This window comes from Wolffia australiana, chromosome 15 (genome assembly GCF_029677425.1).
Source record: "Wolffia australiana isolate 7733 chromosome 15, ASM2967742v1".
Taxonomy (NCBI): domain Eukaryota; kingdom Viridiplantae; phylum Streptophyta; class Magnoliopsida; order Alismatales; family Araceae; genus Wolffia; species Wolffia australiana.
The window spans coordinates 4,036,087-4,055,718 of record NC_135849.1 but is presented as its reverse complement, the minus strand read 5'-3'; the positions used below and the strand labels follow the sequence as shown (position 1 = coordinate 4,055,718).

General features: G+C 49.5%; 1 long non-coding RNA gene across 1 annotated transcript; it reads right to left on the bottom strand.

Moving 5' to 3' along the window:
• Positions 1-4,657: 4,657 nt before the first annotated feature.
• On the bottom strand, positions 4,658-11,915 carry LOC144713344 (uncharacterized). Its single transcript, XR_013584024.1, has 3 exons — positions 11,856-11,915; positions 11,139-11,231; positions 4,658-4,752 (listed from the first exon to the last, which is right to left on the bottom strand). It is a non-coding gene; the product is annotated as an uncharacterized LOC144713344 (long non-coding RNA).
• Positions 11,916-19,632: the final 7,717 nt, after the last annotated feature.

The following is a 19,632-nucleotide window of genomic DNA, read 5'->3' as shown; positions in this document are numbered from 1 at the left end:
AGGGGGAGGGCAATCAAGAAAGGCAAGAAGAGGTGGTTGGGCGATCAAGATGGGCAGGGGAAGGGGAAAGGGCGATTAAGAAAGGGTAGGGGAAGCGGTTGGGCGATCAAGAATTTCAAGAAAATGGGGGATGAGAATGGGTGGCGTTCAAGAATCGGAGGGAAAGATCAAGAAATGGGGTTAGATGATCAAGAAGCGAGGGTGAAGGGGTGGCGTCCAAGGAAATGTGGGCGAGATGGGCTGGATGGAGGAGAAGGGGGTGGATGGGTAGAGCCAAGAACCTGGCGTGGTGAGTTCTTGGTGGGTCGCGGTGGTTCTCCTCGTTGGAGATGATTTCCCGAATGCAGCGGCGCCAGAGTCGTCGCGAACCTCCGAGGACGCCCAGAGTGATCTCGATGGGTGCTCTCTCGATTCTTGATTTCAACAGCTTCTTGAAAATCTTCAACGTACCGGAGTGATCTCGACGGTACGGTTGAACACGTCACGCCCGGAATGATCTCGACGGACAGGACGTGGGCTCTACTCCTCGGAGTGGTCTCGACGAAGAGGTGGGGCTAGCCAAACCCCCTACGCTACGACTACGATAGGGGGAAGATTCTTGAAACAATTTCAATTCAAAAACTTCCAAGTAGTCCCTTGGGCATGCCCTCCCCTTATATAGGGAGGAGGGGTGCCAAGGAGACGTGGGGAGAGGTTGAACCATCATGAGACGTGGTTCGACCTCTCCTTACAAAATCAAAATACAATCTTTAAAATAAAAGAAAGACGAGGATGGGCCCTACGATACTAGCCCAATCCATAATTCGAAATGCAAAGAAAAAATACACAAAGAAAAACAATATTTGTTCGAACCTACCCGGAGTACTTAAACCCCGGGCTGCGGACGTCAGCACGAGCTGTCCGACGTGGTTGCTGGCGAGTCGTCGTCGGTCATCGGGCAGATGTCATCGTCGTCGTCAGGTCGTCGTCGGCAAGATGGTCCTCCATCAATGCCTCCCTTTTGACTATCTTGGATGTCCTATCTTTCTCGGATGAGCTAGGCATCATTACTTTGATACCCTTCTGGCCAAATTGAGAAAAAAACTTGAGGGATGGAAACTCCATTTTCTCTCTCCTAGAGGACGCATCCAACTTATTCGACATGTCTTCATGAATATCCCATTACATACCCTTGCGGTCCACTCACTATCTCTCCTAGTCTTACGTGTGGAACGACTATGTGCACGTGTCTTATGGTCCGATCACCTGGAGGGCGAGCGTCACCATCATTGTGTCTCTTTAGAGAAAGCATGTCGGCCGACGGCCGAGGGGGGTTTAGGGATCAGACGCCTCTCGACGCCCAAGACATGCCTCAAAACTCGTATGGCGCATGCGCACCGCACCACACACTTCCTATTGGGAAGTTTTATTTTCGCCAAGTACGGCGAGTGGCCTCGTCGGAGGATGGATATCTGGGGCCATCAGAGATGGCAGATGTGGCAGCGATAATGGCTTGAGATCACCCACATCGCATGTTGGCATATAGGCTAAGGTACGATTAGTGCCTGTTTTGATACTTGGCATGCTGACGAGCCTTTTGCTCACCATCCCCGCTTTGAACCACATCGAGTGTGACTCATAGTGGCCCAACTGATTATGGGCAACACGCCATACCTATGGGAGAAACATAGTCTCCCCTCAGCCATGTTACCCCAGGTCTAGAACACTTCAATCGGGTTCACTCCCGATCGTGCTAGTTGGATGCTCACACTCGACGGCGCATACTGATGCAGTTCTTCTTGGGAGTATTTCCATGAGAAATCCCCCATCTAGCACTAGGGTCACAGCATCTGGCACCCGGCGATCCTTGCCCACGTCTCATTTTTCATCTAGAGACTCCTACACCGTGGCCTCGCGACTGATGATCGGGTGATCCGTCTAGGCCACTCTCTCACCTCACGTTGCAACTACTATCCCGCATTTCCACATATTGAGACTATGGAACATTTTTTTTCCATAGTGAGATAGCCATAGAATGTTGGCGCCAAATCACGCACCTTTGGTGTCCACTCCTCCATATTCCAATGACCCCGTTGGAGTGTTTTGGCAAGATATTTCTCTTGCCAATATCATCTAAATGGACCCCCATCCTACACATCATCATAGCTTATTTACTATGAGAGATATGGAAGGGGCGAAATTCTTCTCATTTTGTAGGACTCCCATGCGCGTCGTGGATATCATGCGTCGCGTCAAGCTATGGATACCACGCATCGACCATCTCATCCCCACTCACGACTGTAACTCAGCACTCGGATGCAATCTCCTTCATGCTTGGGGCATTCTACAGCCCCTATCTGCATTCAGCCATAGGTCATCCATTGGCACCCATCGCTAATTGGCAGTCTCAAACTAAATGTGGATGGTGCGCCCAAAGGGAACTCGGGGCCAACAGGGGGACGTGGTATCTTCCAGGATCATATAGGGAGTATTCTGTTTGCTTTCTCCTCTTTCTATGGTGTACAAACTAACATAGTAGCCGAAGCTATGGTGATATGTGATGGTTTACTCCTCTGCGAGGAACAAAACCTTCATAATATCATCGTAGAATCAGACTCACAGGTGTTAGTCAACATGCTTCATGCAGATACATACTTCTAATGGCGACTACACCGTGTATGGTAGGACATCATGTGGTGCTGCCCTCGCATAACTAGCCTTCGTCATCAGCTACAAGAAGGCAACCAAACAGTAGATGCCCTCGCCAACCACGCGGTACACACACGACTCCCTTCCTCCCTTTTCCTTTCTTGGTAGGCACTAGAACAGGTAATAATACTGGTTAAGGAGGGAGAGGAGACGAGCTGACCTTAAAATATGTAGTCCACGGCGTATCGAAGACGGGCGTAGAGATAGCGTTCTAGGGACGGATTCGTCTTGTCGTAGGGCAGAATGCCGGGAGGGATCAACGTGGCTTGGCGCAAGTGACGGGGCGGCACCGATCGCAACTGGCAGTGGCGGTGGCGCAGAGCCACGGTACAGGGCAGAACGGCGGCGCAGGGGGGTTGATGACGTGGGGCGAAGCCTCGGCGCGGCGTGGAGCCACAGAGTGCGGCAGAACCGTGGCGATTGGCGGACCCGCGGCGGGGCGCGAACTCGCGGCGCACGGTCGGATCACGGCTGGCGAAGCCGCGGTGCGGCGCGGGAGTCGCGGCGCGGAATGGGTCCACGGCGTGGCATGGGGTCGCGGCACAGAGTGGGTCCCCGACGCGGGCGATGATGCGGGGGGGTCGGGAATCGGGGTTCGGGGCGGGGCGGCAATGGGAGAAGTGGCGGTCGAATCAAGAAAAGGGGGGGGGGGGGGGAGCCAAAGGGGGAGGCAAGAAGGGGGTGGGTATGGTCAAGAACGATGGAAGATGGTGGGGAATGTTCAAGAACGATGAGGGTGAAGAGGAAGATTCAAGAAACGATGGGGAAAGGAGGGTGGGCGATCAAGAAAGGCAAGAGGAGGCGGTTGGGAATCAAGAAACGATGGGGAAAAGAGGGTGGGCGATCAAGAGAGGCAAGAGGAGGCGGTTGGGAATCAAGAAACGAAGGGGAAAGGAGGGTGGGCGATCAAGAAAGGCAGGGTAGGGGGAGGGCAATCAAGAAAGGCAAGAAGAGGTGGTTGGGCGATCAAGATGGGCAGGGGAAGGGGAAAGGGCGATTAAGAAAGGGTAGGGGAAGCGGTTGGGCGATCAAGAATTTCAAGAAAATGGGGGATGAGAATGGGTGGCGTTCAAGAATCGGAGGGAAAGATCAAGAAATGGGGTTAGATGATCAAGAAGCGAGGGTGAAGGGGTGGCGTCCAAGGAAATGTGGGCGAGATGGGCTGGATGAAGGAGAAGGGGGGGGGGGTGGATGGGTAGAGCCAAGAACCTGGCGTGGTGAGTTCTTGGTGGGTCGCGGGTGGTTCTCCTCGTTGGAGATGATTTCCCGAATGCAGCGCGGCGCCGTAGTCGTCGCGAACCTTCGAGGACGCCCAGAGTGATCTCGATGGGTGCTCTCTCGATTCTTGATTTCAACAGCTTCTTGAAAATCTTCAACGTACCGGAGTGATCTCGACGGTATGGTTGAACACGTCACGCCCGGAGTGATCTCGACGGACAGGACGTGGGCTCTACTCCTCGGAGTGGTCTCGACGAAGAGGTGGGGCTAGCCAAACCCCCTACGCTACGACTACGATAGGGGGAAGATTCTTGAAACAATTTCAATTCAAAAACTTCCAAGTAGTCCCTTGGGCATGCCCTCCCCTTATATAGGGAGGAGGGGTGCCAAGGAGACGTGGGGAGAGGTTGAACCGTCATGAGACGTGGTTCGACCTCTCCTTACAAAATCAAAATACAATCTTTAAAATAAAAGAAAGACGAGGATGGGCCCTACGATACTGGCCCAATCCATAATTCGAAATGCAAAGAAAAAATACACAAAGAAAAACAATATTTGTTCGAACCTACCCGGAGTACTTAAACCCCGGGCTGCGGACGTCAGCACGAGCTGTCCGACGTGGTTGCTGGCGAGTCGTCGTCGGTCATCGGGCAGATGTCATCGTCGTCGTCAGGTCATCGTCGGCAAGATGGTCCTCCATCATCCTCCCGGGGTGGGAGGGGCTCGACTCCAGCGAGCGAAGCTCCGCAAGGTCCCCCAGTGGCAGCAGCAGGTCCGGCCGAAGTCGTTGCAAATCCTCCTCGGAGATCCACGTGTCGTCGGAAGAAGGTCACCCCTGCCAGTGGACTAGAAAAGTGCGGTTAACTCTCTCCCCCTCAGCGTTAATTACCTCCTGCAGTACCGTTTCTATCGCGTCGTGCCGTACAATGATCGGAATTGGGGAGCTGGGTGGTGAGCTCTCACTCTCTTTGCTACTAAGGCTCGACTGGCTGTGAGGCTCGATGATAGGTGGCGAGGGTTGGTAGCGGGATAAGTCACTGACGTTAAACGTCGAACTAATCCCCAAGTTGGCGGGATGCTCACGACATAGGCGTTGTCGTTGATCCGTTGGGCTATCAGGAAAGGCCCGACGCTATGAGCATGGAGCTTCGTAGCGACCCCAGGAGAGTATCTCTCGGGCCTCAATCTGACCAGGACTAGTTCTCCCTCGGAGAACGTCACAGACCTACGACTCTTATCTGCCTTAGCCTTATACTGCTCGTTCATAGATGATATGCGTGAATGAATGTCATGATGCATGTTCCTAATGTACTCGGCAAATTCTAATGCATTATCTGAAATTCTATGTTTGTCATGCAATGGTATGAGGTCAAGGGGCCTACGCGGTAGTTGACCATAGATGATCTCGAATGGCGCCTTGCCCGTAGTGCGGTTCACCGAGTAATTGTAAGCAAATTCTGCGCAAGGCAGAACCTGATCCCATGCAACAATATGGTCGCCGACAATGGATCTCAATAAGTTACCGAGGCTGCGGTTCACAACCTCGGTCTGACCATCCGTCTGAGGATGATAAGCTGATGAAAATTTCAGTTGTGTTCCCATGAGGACCCACAACGTCTTCCAAAAGTAACTAGTGAATTTAACGTCTCGGTCAGAGATGATAGTCTTAGGTACGCCATGTAGCTTGACGACGTGGTCGAAGAAGAGTCGGGCGATCCTCGATGCATCGAAGGTTTTCGAGCACGGAATGAAATGGGCCATCTTTGAAAAATGATCGACCACGACCATGATGGAGTCGTGACGCCGGATTGTCTTAGGTAACCCTAAGACGAAATCTAAGCTAACATCGTCCCAAGGTTGATCGGGAACCGGGAGGGGGGTGTATAACCCAGTATTCTGCTTCGTGAGTTTGGCACGAGAACAGGTAAGGCACCGTGATACGAACCTCCCGACGTCTCGCTTGAGAGATGGCCAGTAGAATTTTTCTTCAAGGGCTTGGATGGTCTTCGCAACTCCAAAGTGACCACTTAGTCCTCCCGCGTGGACTTCATGGATCAAGAAGTCCCGGATGGACGTTCTTGGTATGCACAGTCGTCGCCCGTAGAACAGATATCCGTCGTCCAATAAGTAATCCTTGGACCGAGTCGGGGAAGAGTTCGTGAGTGATGCATAGACGTCGGAGAAATCTGGGCAGTCGGTATAGTTTTCTTTTATCCTATCGAAACCCAAGACTTGGGTGGTCATGATGCTAAGAACAGTAGGACGTCTACTAAGCGCATCAGCGACTACGTTGTCTTTGCCCTTCTTGTGGCGGATGACGAAGGTAGATGTATTGATTGGGAAATTTCCTGTACGAGTCCAACACACTCATGAATTGATTTAGACTTAGCAAATCCAAATTGTTCATCCGAGATGAGCTTTGGAAGTACGGTCCTCAATCTTTGATTTAGAATCTTTGTGATTATTCGATAGGCGACATTACATAAACTAATCGGTCTTCAATCAACAAATGAATTTGGAGTTTGGGTTTTAGGTATCAAGGCTATAAATGTTGCCTTCCATGCCCTCGGCAAAGGTATTCCACAGAAAAAAGAAGAAATTACAGCAAAAACATCATTTTGAATAATATGCCAGCAAAAGGTGAAAAAACGTGGAGTAAAGCCATTTGGACCTGGCGCACTATCTGGATTCATTGAGGCTAATGTCTCAAAAATTTCTGTCATATCAGGTGGTTTACATAACATGATATTGTCCTCATCTGATAATGTACTTGGTATGGCCTCCAATAAACTCTGATCTATTTGTCTAGGTTGTGAAGTGAGAAGATTTTTGTAGAAATTCATAGCTGCATTTTCTAGTTGTTTTTTATCATGGTCATAATTTTCTCTTATGTTGGAGTAGTAGTCTCGTTTTTCTCTAGCATTCACAAGCATATGAAAATATTTGGTGTTGTGGTCTCCCTCTGCTAACCATCTTTTGTTTGCTTTTTGTTTAAGGAACATTTCATATTGCTCCTCTCGTAGAGACAGTTCTCGCCCTAATTCTTTCCATGTATCTTCTTTGTTTTTATCCCAATTGTTTTGAAGCTCAAAGGCCTGGTCAGCTGAATCGGTCCACTCAAATTTGTCGCTCCTGAGGATGTCCGTAATAGGGGCGGTGATGCCGCTAAAACCTGGTATAAAGCGTCGATAAAAGGTCGCCAATCCGATGAAGCTCCGTACATCGTGGATGCTCTTCAGCTTTGGCCATGACACTATGGCCTTGACCTTAGACGGGTCGGCGGCCACTCCGCGTGCTGATAAGATAAAGCCTAGGAAAGAGACTTCGGCTGTGAAGAAGGAACACTTCTTCGGATGCGCGTAGAGCTTCTCCCATCGCAGTGAGTCGCAGACGTGCCGTAGGTGCTGTGCGTGCTCCGTCCTAGTCTTACTATAGACTAGGATGTCGTCAAAATAGACGACGACAAATCATCCGATGAATGGCCTAAGCACCTCATTCATCAACCTCTGGAAGGTGCTCGGTGCATTGGACAATCCAAAGGGCATCACGTTCCACTCAAATAGTCCATCCTTGATCTTGAAGGCCGTCTTCCACTCGTCTCCCGGTCTGATACGGACTTGGTGGTAGCCGCTGCGTAGGTCTATCTTAGAGAAGATAGACGCGCCGACCATCTTGTCGAATAAGTCCTGTACTCGAGGGATGGGAAAACGGTATTTCACCGTGATTTTGTTGATGGCCCGTGAGTCACAACACATCCTCCAAGTGCCATCCTTCTTGGGGGCAAGCAGTGCCGGCACGACGCAAGGGCTGAGACTCTCCCTGATTAGGCCCTTCGCTAGGAGCTCCTTTACTTGCGAATATAACTCCTCGTACTTAACCGGGTCCATCCGGTAGTGTGGCAGGTTTGGGAGAGTAGCCCCGGGAACTAAGTCAATGGCATGTTGGATATGTCGAAGTGGCGGGAGCTCGCTAGGGAGCCCGGCCGGGAACACATCACCATGCTCCCCAAGGAGTTGGACGACTTCCGAGGGCGGAGCGTCATGGTCGGGCATGGTAGGTCCGTCTGCTAAGGTGATAGCGTAACAGACCGGTGGTGGGTCGTCGATGTCCTCCAGCTCCCGTCGGAAAATCAAGCCATTGGTGACAATGGCAGTAGGTGTGGGGCGCGGGGGCGTGGGTGCTGATCGCGTGGGCAGCGAAGGTATCCGCACCGAGGGGTACCAAACCAATCGGCGCCCACCATAGATGAATGAGCAAGTGTTTGCTCGACCGGACAACTGTACGTCGTGGTCAAATAGTCACGGTCTGCCCAAGATGATGCTACCAATTTTCATTGGTAGGACGTCGCATCGGACCTTCTCGTCGTAGGTACTCATCTTCAGCGGCACATAACATTGCATCTTGACCGGAATGGTCGATGCGTCGATCCATGAGACCTGGTACGGCGTCGGATGGGGTATCAACGATAGCCCTAATCGAGTTGCCGTATCCTCCGATATGCCATTGATGCAACTTCCACTGTCGACCATCAGCTTGTAGGTACGTCCTCCAATCTTGACGTACGTGTGAAAGATCGACGTTCGCTGCGCTACGTCGACTGGTCGGGTAGCCACGGTGGTAGCGGAGGAAGTGGAACCCACTCGCGGTGTGCTAGTGGATTCCCCAACCACTCGAGCGTCCACGGTGGCGACGGGATAGGTAGCGGTAGGAGCGATAGGCGTGATCTGGATGTATCCTAGCGGGTCATCCAGCTCATCGCCATCGGGTTCCTCGCCCGGGTACTCATCGACCTCAAGGTCGTCGTCCTGTTGGTCCTCAGCGGGTTGCCCGTGAATGTCCATAACCATAAGTGACGGGCAGTCACTGCGGCGGTGTCCGAACCCCTTGCACTTGAAACACTGTATGGGCTCTCTGGAGGCGTTCGGTGCACGAGCCGTAGATAGGGCCGACGGGGTGGGCGGTGGCTGGTGCGGCCTGTGCTGGCGGGGTCGGGGTGGTACTGGTCGTCCTGGGCGCCGGCCCTGAACTCCGGGTCCAAGTAGTGCGCGATGGAGCCGCTGAAATCGTGGAGGAGGCCGGTCGAGGAGCGAGCAGGGCAGAGGCGGCGAGGCTCTCTGTACTGAACTCGTTGCTCTCAACGAGGCTGTATGGTAAGTCTACCGTAGCCAGGTTCTGCTCCAAGACTCGGGTGCCCAAGTCCTGTCGTAACCTGTGAATAAAGAAAGCGTTCTGAATTTGTGGGCTGTCCACAAATTTGCATCGCATCCTATACTCCTTGAATTCTACGATGTACTCGGAGACCTTGCGTTTCCCTTGACGCAAGTTCATCCAGCACAGCATCAGGTGCGTCATGTACAGCTTAGGGACGTATTTGTCCATAAGCTTACGTGACATCTCGGCTCATGTAAAGGGTGGATCTCTGCGCTGTCGTGCGGCTTCCTTCTCGTTCTTCCAAAAGATTTTGGCTTGCCCTCCAAGCCGTGCTTCGGCGTACTCCACACAAAGGTCGTCGTCCATCTTGTACCACTGAAAGTAACTCTCCAAGTCTGATTCCCAATCAGTGTAATCTTTTGGGTTCCGGGAACCGTCGAAGATAGGAACCTCCAGTCGTACGCTCTTCTGTATCATGGCACGGTGCGCCTCACGTCGTCGCTCGTGTTCGTCATCGTGACGACGAGCAGGGGGATGGCGTGGAGGACCTCGGGGATGATCAAAATCATAGGGATCCCCATAGTGGTGGTCGTCTCGTCGAGATGGGGCAGGTCGGTGCTGTCTCTCCATGGGGTACTCGTCACGATGATGGTATCTCGGGGTTGACGCAAGTCGTGGTGGATATCCATTTTCCGAATGATATGGATGATCAGGATATCGGGGATATCGATGATCATCATCCGGGTACGGGTCTCGTCGAGGTAGTGGATCGTAGTCGGGGCCATGCCTCGATGGAACTCGAGGAGGGACTTGGACATTTCGGTAACGGTCCGGCACGTGGACGGCTGTGGCTCTGTGATGCGCTGGGTAGGCGGAGCTACCACCATAGGTGGCGGCGTCCGTGTGTCAGACGGGTGGTGGATCCTACGGGCTCCCCGGGCGGGACGAGTAATGGGGTGCGTTTCGCACCGGAATGCGGTTGGGGTTGTCAGCCCCAACGGCACGAGGATCGTGCAACTGTCTGCCAGGGTCTCCTACGGGATAGGGCGCCTATCCTGATGGTAGGTGTAATCGTAATGCCCGGTGTCTCGCCTATCATCCGGTAGCGGGGAACGGCGTCGGTCGCTGCGGTGGTCAACATAATCCTGGACGGGGCCTCTCCGGCGGTCTTCGCGGTAATGATCCCTAGGTGGGGACCGTCGTCAGTCCCTTCGTTCCTCCGGGTAGGCGTAGGTAGTTGGTGGCTCCTCAGGGTAACGTGGCGGTTGCTCCTGGACGAGAGGGTCCCTCATGGGGGCCTTGCCCGGTCATTGGGTCACTTCACGAGCCATGGGCTCGTCATAATGCTCGGTCGCCGTGACCCTATGGGTAGGAACGGCGGCGAAGGAATGCCGGTCTTCCGAAGATCGATGCGCCGCGGGTGCCGGTTCAGCTCCGTCGATCGAGTCCCGAGGGGCGGGACCTCGAGATAGGGGAGGAGGAACAAATGCCTCCTCCGGATCCAATGGCTCGTCCGGTGGCTGCTCACTAAAGGGATTCTCGAGGCGAGGATCCCCCATGACGGGATAGTATTCACGATCCTCGTCTCTATCCAGATAGTCGGTGTCCCGACATTGGGCTCACGTACGAACCATTCTATGGTCAACCATTCACGTCTAAAAATAATCTAGGGGAGATGCACGTGATGGATGAGATGCTATGACGTGTAATATGCGAATGGATTTTCAAGATATGATATGCGCAATATATCAAAGCGTAAAAATATCCAACCGACCGTGTTAAGCAAGAGCTAACACAACCTGGCTCTGATACCAATATGATGCGAAACGCCGACGGCCGGGATCGAGCGGCGCATTTCGCGTCACAGGAATAATGATGATATGATGCAAACACAATGAGATTTTATGATCGAGCAGTTAAGACACAAGGAGATAACGCGATGGACGGTGACGATCACCAAATAGATTGATCGGAAAGTCAGACTCCCAATGACCCTCAAGACCACTAGAAGTCTAGATGAGAGGGGCGTCTAACGGCCCTGATAAGTTCGGAATTTAAAGATCAAGTGACAGACCGTTTACCTCAAGAAAGTCCTGCTCCCACAACAGTGGCTTGTTCCTAATCCGTCGTCGAGTGATGAGTGGCGACAGAGGATGCGATAGCGTAGGACGGTACTAGAACAGGTAATAATACTGGTTAAGGAGGGAGAGGAGACGAGCTGACCATAAAATATGTAGTCCACGGCATATCGAAGACGGGCGTAGAGATAGCGTTGGAAGATGGTGGTCAAGAACGATGGAAGATGGTGGGGAATGGTCAAGAACGATGAGGGTGAAGAGGAAGATTCAAGAAACGATGGGGAAAGGAGGGTGGGCGATCAAGAAAGGCAAGAGGAGGCGGTTGGGAATCAAGAAACGATGGGGAAAAGAGGGTGGGCGATCAAGAGAGGCAAGAGGAGGCGGTTGGGAATCAAGAAACGAAGGGGAAAGGAGGGTGGGCGATCAAGAAAGGCAGGGTAGGGGGAGGGCAATCAAGAAAGGCAAGAAGAGGTGGTTGGGCGATCAAGATGGGCAGGGGAAGGGGAAAGGGCGATTAAGAAAGGGTAGGGGAAGCGGTTGGGCGATCAAGAATTTCAAGAAAATGGGGGATGAGAATGGGTGGCGTTCAAGAATCGGAGGGAAAGATCAAGAAATGGGGTTAGATGATCAAGAAGAGGTGAAGGGGTGGCGCCCAAGGAAATGTGGCGAGGTGGGCTGGATGAAGGAGAAGGGGGGGGCTGGATGGGTAGAGCCAAGAACCTGGCGTGGTGAGTTCTTGGTGGGTCGCGGGTGGTTCTCCTCGTTGGAGATGATTTCCCGAATGCAGCGCGGCGCCGTAGTCGTCGCGAACCTTCGAGGACGCCCAGAGTGATCTCGATGGGTGCTCTCGATTCTTGATTTCAACAGCTTTTTGAAAATCTTCAACGCGTGCGGAGTGATCTCGACGGTACGGTTGAACACGTCACGCCCGGAATGATCTCGACGGACAGGACGTGGGCTCTACTCCTCGGAGTGGTCTCGACGAAGAGGTGGGGCTAGCCAAACCCCCTACGCTACGACTCCGATAGGGGGAAGATTCTTGAAACAATTTCAATTCAAAAACGTCCAAGTAGTCCATTGGGCATGCCTCCTTATATAGGGAGGAGGTGCCAAGGAGACGTGGGGAGAGGTTGAACCATCATGAGACGTGGTTCGACCTCTCCTTACAAAATCAAAATACAATCTTTAAAATAAAAGAAAGACGAGGATGGGCCCTACGATACTAGCCCAATCCATAATTCGAAATGCAAAGAAAAAATACACAAAGAAAAACAATATTTGTTCGAACCTACCCGGAGTACTTAAACCCCGGGCTGCGGACGTCAGCACGAGCTGTCCGACGTGGTTGCTGGCGAGTCGTCGTCGGTCATCGGGCAGATGTCATCGTCGTCGTCAGGTCGTCGTCGGCAAGATGGTCCTCCATCAATGCCTCCCTTTTGACTATCTTGGATGTCCTATCTTTCTCGGATGAGCTAGGCATCATTACTTTGATACCCTTCTGGCCAAATTGAGAAAAAAACTTGAGGGATGGAAACTCCATTTTCTCTCTCCTAGAGGACGCATCCAACTTATTCGACATGTCTTCATGAATATCCCATTACATACCCTTGCGGTCCACTCACTATCTCTCCTAGTCTTACGTGTGGAACGACTATGTGCACGTGTCTTATGGTCCGATCACCTGGAGGGCGAGCGTCACCATCATTGTGTCTCTTTAGAGAAAGCATGTCGGCCGACGGCCGAGGGGGGTTTAGGGATCAGACGCCTCTCAGACGTCCAAGACATGCCTCAAAAAAACTCGTATGGCGCATGCGCACCGCACCACACACTTCCTATTGGGAAGTTTTATTTTCGCCAAGTACGGCGAGTGGCCTCGTCGGAGGATGGATATCTGGGGCCATCAGAGATGGCAGATGTGGCAGCGATAATGGCTTGAGATCACCCACATCGCATGTTGGCATATAGGCTAAGGTACGATTAGTGCCTGTTTTGATACTTGGCATGCTGACGAGCCTTTTGCTCACCATCCCCGCTTTGAACCACATCGAGTGTGACTCATAGTGGCCCAACTGATTATGGGCAACACGCCATACCTATGGGAGAAACATAGTCTCCCCTCAGCCATGTTACCCCAGGTCTAGAACACTTCAATCGGGTTCACTCGATCGTGCTAGTTGGATGCTCACACTGACGGCGCATACTGATGCAGTTCTTCTTGGGAGTATTTCCATGAGAAATCCCCCATCTAGCACTAGGGTCACAGCATCTGGCACCCGGCGATCCTTGCCCACGTCTCATTTTTCATCTAGAGACTCCTACACCGTGGCCTCGCGACTGATGATCGGGTGATCCGTCTAGGCCACTCTCTCACCTCACGTTGCAACTACTATCCCGCATTTCCACATATTGAGACTATGGAACATTTTTTTTCCATAGTGAGATAGCCATAGAATGTTGGCGCCAAATCACGCACCTTTGGTGTCCACTCCTCCATATTCCAATGACCCCGTTGGAGTGTTTTGGCAAGATATTTCTCTTGCCAATATCATCTAAATGGACCCCCATCCTACACATCATCATAGCTTATTTACTATGAGAGATATGGAAGGGGCGAAATTCTTCTCATTTTGTAGGACTCCCATGCGCGTCGTGGATATCATGCGTCGCGTCAAGCTATGGATACCACGCATCGACCATCTCATCCCCACTCACGACTGTAACTCAGCACTCGGATGCAATCTCCTTCATGCTTGGGGCATTCTACAGCCCCTATCTGCATTCAGCCATAGGTCATCCATTGGCACCCATCGCTAATTGGCAGTCTCAAACTAAATGTGGATGGTGCGCCCAAAGGGAACTCGGGGCCAACAGGGGGACGTGGTATCTTCCAGGATCATATAGGGAGTATTCTGTTTGCTTTCTCCTCTTTCTATGGTGTACAAACTAACATAGTAGCCGAAGCTATGGTGATATGTGATGGTTTACTCCTCTGCGAGGAACAAAACCTTCATAATATCATCGTAGAATCAGACTCACAGGTGTTAGTCAACATGCTTCATGCAGATACATACTTCTAATGGCGACTACACCGTGTATGGTAGGACATCATGTGGTGCTGCCCTCGCATAACTAGCCTTCGTCATCAGCTACAAGAAGGCAACCAAACAGTAGATGCCCTCGCCAACCACGCGGTACACACACGACTCCCTTCCTCCCTTTTCCTTTCTTGGTAGGCACTTCCTCCGACCGCTAGGGGATGCTATCGCGTTGAACGTCTCAACTTGCCGAACCTCTGCACGCGCCGCACACTTTTGAAGGAGGCCTCGCGGGAGTGGCGTATCGCATGGAGCACTCAAGGTGGGAGCGCTCACGACTGATCTGATGATCACAACAGCGGGGTGGACTACGCCCACTTTGGATGAGGTCCTCGCTATGGACTTCATCGATGCACTTGTTAAAGGTGGGGACAGCTCCACTATCTCTCTACCATCATCATGCGGGGGTCTCGTGTGAGGCGTCAACGCGAGCAACTTTTCTGAGCACCTGCAAGGTATCACTTATGTATCGTTTCCTTTCGTGCACATGGGCGTGGACGAGTGGGATCCGAGTGTAATTGGGATATTTATACTCGCTCCACGCCTATAAACATTGATAAACACTTCACTTTATAAATAAAATCCCCCTAGGTGACGTCCAGGGCACGGCTGGATCGGTCTAGGGGCACAATCGCAGGGTTGGCCGTACCCGGCACCGTGTTTTTTGCCACAAAAAAAGCAAAGATCACGACAATGGAGGAGACAAAAGAAAGTTAGAAAAAGGAGAGAAATAATAGGAAATAAATGGTCATAGTTTTCACCTAAAAATAAGTAAAGAAAAGGTAAATTTTATAAGAAAAGAGGAGAAGTTATTGGACAGAGAAAAAATAATGAGCGAGGAAAAAATAACGCAGGATAACATTATGTAAAATGATCATCAACTACTTTCCTGCTGGTTAAATTATTTCGAAATAAAATTAAGTCGAGAGGTTGCATAAATCGAGATAAAAGGATTTTGAAACATTCTACATGAGGGTCAAAATTTATTTTTACATAAAAGACTAAATGTATTCAAAGGCCAAGAAGAATAAAAAATAAAATGATGACAAGGAGGAAGCTGGAAATAAAAGGGTAAGTTTTTACAGTAACATTATAGCATAAAGACAGGTGAAGAAAAGAAGCAAGATAATGATGGTTGAAAAAGAACATGAGAAACAGGAGAAACCTTTTAGAAAATAGCTGGTCAAATATTTTCACTTAAAAAACAAGTAAAGAAAGGTGAAAATCAAAAGAAAAAGGATAAATTGATGGAAAGAAAAAATAATGAGTGAGGAAAATATAATGCAGGATAACCTCATGTCAAGTGTCAATCAACCACTTTACGTAACAGTCAAATGGTTTTGACATAAAAACAAGTAAAGAGAAGGGAAAATCAAGAGAAAAAAAACAACTGGTCAAAAAGGAGAAAAATAGAGGCCAAAAAACCGCAAAATAACATCATGTGGAGTAATTATCAAACATTTAATGTGGCGCTGAAATATTTTATACAAAAAAGGCTAAATGAAATTAACAGGCTAAGGAAAATAAAACCTAAGATGACAAGGAGGAAGCCAGAAATGATAGGGTAAACATAATACCATTATAGCATAGATACAGGTGAACACAAGAAGCACGACAACAAACGGGCCAAAAGAAAGTGAGAAAAAGGAGAGAAATAATAAAAAACAGATGGTCAAATATTTTCACTTAAAAACCAGTATAGAACATAAAAATCAAAGAAATGGAAAAAATAATTAAAAGAAAAGAAAATGAGCGAGAAAAAAGTAATGCAGGATAACATCATGTAAAGTGATAATCAACCACTTTACGTGATAATGAAATCATTTAAACACAAAAACCAGTAAATAGATGGGGAAACCGAGAGAAAAATGATGAGTAGTTGGAAAGAAAAAAGAGGATAAAAAAAAATCAGGACAAGATCACGTGAAGTGATTTTCAATCATTCTACGTGACAATGAAATTATATTTTCATTAAAAAGGCTAAATTTACCAGCAGGCAAAGGAGAATAAAAAATAAAATGATGACATTGAGGAAGCCGGAAATAAAAGGTTAAATATGCTAATATTATAGCATAGATATAGGTGAAGAAAACAATCAAGACAAAGGAGGAGGAAAAATAAAGTGAGAAAAAGGAGAGAAATATGGGGAACAAATGGTCAAATAATTTCCCCTAAAAACAGTAAAGATAAGTAAAAATTGAAAGAAAAATGAGAAATCAATAGAAAGGAAAAAAACATAAGCGTGAGGGAAAAATAACGCAGGATAGGTTCATTGGAAGTAATAATCAACCGCTTTACGTGATGGTTAAATCATTTTTGACATAAAACACGAGAAAAGGAAGAAAGAACATGAGAGAAGGGAGTGAAACAATAGAAAACAGCTGGGCAAATCTTTTCACCCACAAAACAAGTAAATGATGTAAAATTTGAGAAAAAAGAAGAAATTAATGGAAAGAAAAAAATAATGAGCGAGGAAAAAAATAAAACAGTATAACATAAAATTAGGTTAATATAAACAACTTTACATAATGGTCAAATCAGTTTGTTTAAAAACAAACGAAGAGGAGGTGATTTGCACGTACAATCGCCAGGTTATTCGCCGATCTGGCCTCAACGATCGACCGAAATCGCTCGATCCCAGGAGTTAGTCCAAGGCGTGCTCGCCCGATCTATCACACGACGGTGTTGTTTTACCCTTTTTCTAACAGTCACCGATTTGGACAAGAAGCCAACGAATTCAAGTTCTCGACGCCGGAAATCACCATTTGGATAGTCCCAAATCGTGGAACAACCGATTGTGGCGGGCAAATCCCGAACGGCGCCAATCGCTCGGTCAGCTCCTCGCCACGAGATTCTCTCTTGGCGCACCTATGACCGAGCCATCATCTTAGGTGGAATGCTGTGAGTTTGATCGCGCCCCGCCTGGATAAGTCTGTAGCTGAAGCTTATGAACACTCAACGAGAGATCAAGCCACACTACGCCCGCCCCTCGTGCTGAAGGCTCTCGCTTGCGCTCAATCATGTGTCCTGGCCACGGACTCGCGACACTCGTCCGTAGCACGACCCACAACTGCCGACTTGGGCTGGCCAACGGTGAACAGTCGCCTAATTCCATTTTCCGACCTCCAAAACCGTGTTAGATGATCCACCTTAGTCTACACGACTCCAGCTGCTATCCTTGCTCGCCTCGACCTCTCCCTTCAACCTTCACTGACTACTCCGACTATATCGTTTGCTCGTCGAGCCGCCGTGACCTCTCCGGCTCCTCTTCATCACACAAGGTCCGACCGCCGACCGACGATGACTCCCCTGCATCACGAGCCACGCTGACGAGGTATACCGCACTCTCCCGTCGCTCGTTTAGTTATCGCTTGCAGTATGATTTGTCTCAACTCCACCGCGGTCGGATGAAGGGGTGATCCTCACCGTAGGATCACGATCTAACGAGCTATCTTAATTTAAGTGCAAGTTTTATATCATAGCGGTCAGATCTTAAGAGTTATAACGGCAGTGGTGAGGCCACGATGGAGAAAGTGGGACCCGCGGCAGTTACAACTGCTATTTTTCATTTTTGTGTTTGTTTAAATGTCCTGCCGGAGGACGGTGTATGGTGTGGGGGGGTGCGTACGTGAACACTCTTGTGTGTGTCTTCCTTCTTGCTGGTGTTTCCTTGTTTTTGGTTCTCCCATTAGTGTCTTTGAGCTTCCTGCAAGCTACATATCGTTCCTTGAGAGCCTGTGTGCTTACAAGTGGTATCAGAGCACTCTGATTCCAGGGATCTGTCGTAATGCCGAAGCGTGGAGAATCATCAACACAAGGAGAGAAGGGCACGCCTGAAGAGTCGTTGAAGAAACTTGAAGTCGTGGTACCGACGCCGCTGACGCAGCTGTCAGCAACAAACTATCGGCACTGGGCAATGAGGATGGAGGTGCATCTCGATGCCCATAACTTGTGGGATGTGGTGGCCGGAACTGAGACGAATCGGCAGATGGATAGGTTAGCCCTCTCTGCCATGCTAGCAGCGATTCTAGAAACATCAGGAGTTCAGCTGGATATTAAGAAGACTACAAAAGAGAACTGGGAGATCATCCGATCGTTCCATGTGGGGATAGATCGTCTCACCCAGTCCAGAGCTCAAGGCTTGCAGCAAGACTTCGAAAATCTCACCATGAAGAAGGAAGAAAAACTCAGTGATTTCACTGATAAATTTACAAGGATTGTGTTTGATTTGAGACAGTGTGGTGACAACATTGAAGACCGAGAAGCAGTTCGAAAGTTGCTTCGATCAATGCCTCCGAGGTACGACTCTCTCACGCTCACCCTTGAACAATTTGGTAATATGGAGACCATGTCTCTAGTGGAAGCCATTGGATCTCTTAAGATCCATGAAATGCGTCTTGCGGAGAGAGATGCCAGAGAAGAGGAGCAAGCACTACTGACTCGTGCATTGTATCGACTGAAGAAGACTAAGCCAGAAGAAGGGCAGTCCTCCCGTGGTAGAAGCAGAGGAAGAGGACGAGGCAGAGGCAGAGGCCGAGGTAGAGGCAAAACCCAAACAGATGAAGATCAAAAACATGATGGAGACAGGAAACCATTTGATAAATCAAAGGTGCGATGTTATAATTGTCAAAATTTTGGGCATTTTGTAGATGAGTGCACAAATGAAAAAAAACCGAAGGCAAGAGATGAAGCTGCAAATATAACAGTTGAAGAGTCGAAACTGTTCATGGCCTCCGCGGAGATTGATCTGCTGCAAGGGGCTCAAGAACCAAAATTTGAAGATGGAGTGTGGTATCTCGACACTGGTGCTAGCTCTCACATGACCTGCAATAAATCTTATTTTCATTCCTTAGATGAAGATCATTGTGGGGTGGTAAAATTTGGCGATGGATCCTCAATTAAGTTTGAGGGCAAAGGCTCGGTTTTCGTCCACTATTCAGATGGTGCTGAGTTAAAGCTAGGAGTACTATATGTACCCGATCTCAGGGCAAACATACTTAGCCTTGGAAAATTAGATGATGCTGGCTTTAAGTCCTCATTAAGTGGAGGCTTTCTCACCATTACTGATGATGTGGGCAGGGTGTTTGCCAAAGTAAAAAAGACTGGTGGTCAAGTTGTCTGTGTCTGAAATCTGTCAGATTACGCAAGAAGAAGAGAAGCAAGTGTGGCTGTGGCACTATCGATTATGTCACCAAAATTTTCGGACAATAGATGATATGAGAAGAAATAACATGGTGGTGGGCCTACCTCTAGTACGTTTTTCTGATCAGCTTTGCAGCAATTGCGTTGCTGGGAAGCAAACTCGAAAATCTTTGCCAAGTGCCTCAGAATTTCGAGCTTCCAAGAGGCTAGAGCTAATCCATGGTGACCTGTGTGGGCCTATTCAACCATCAACAATCGGG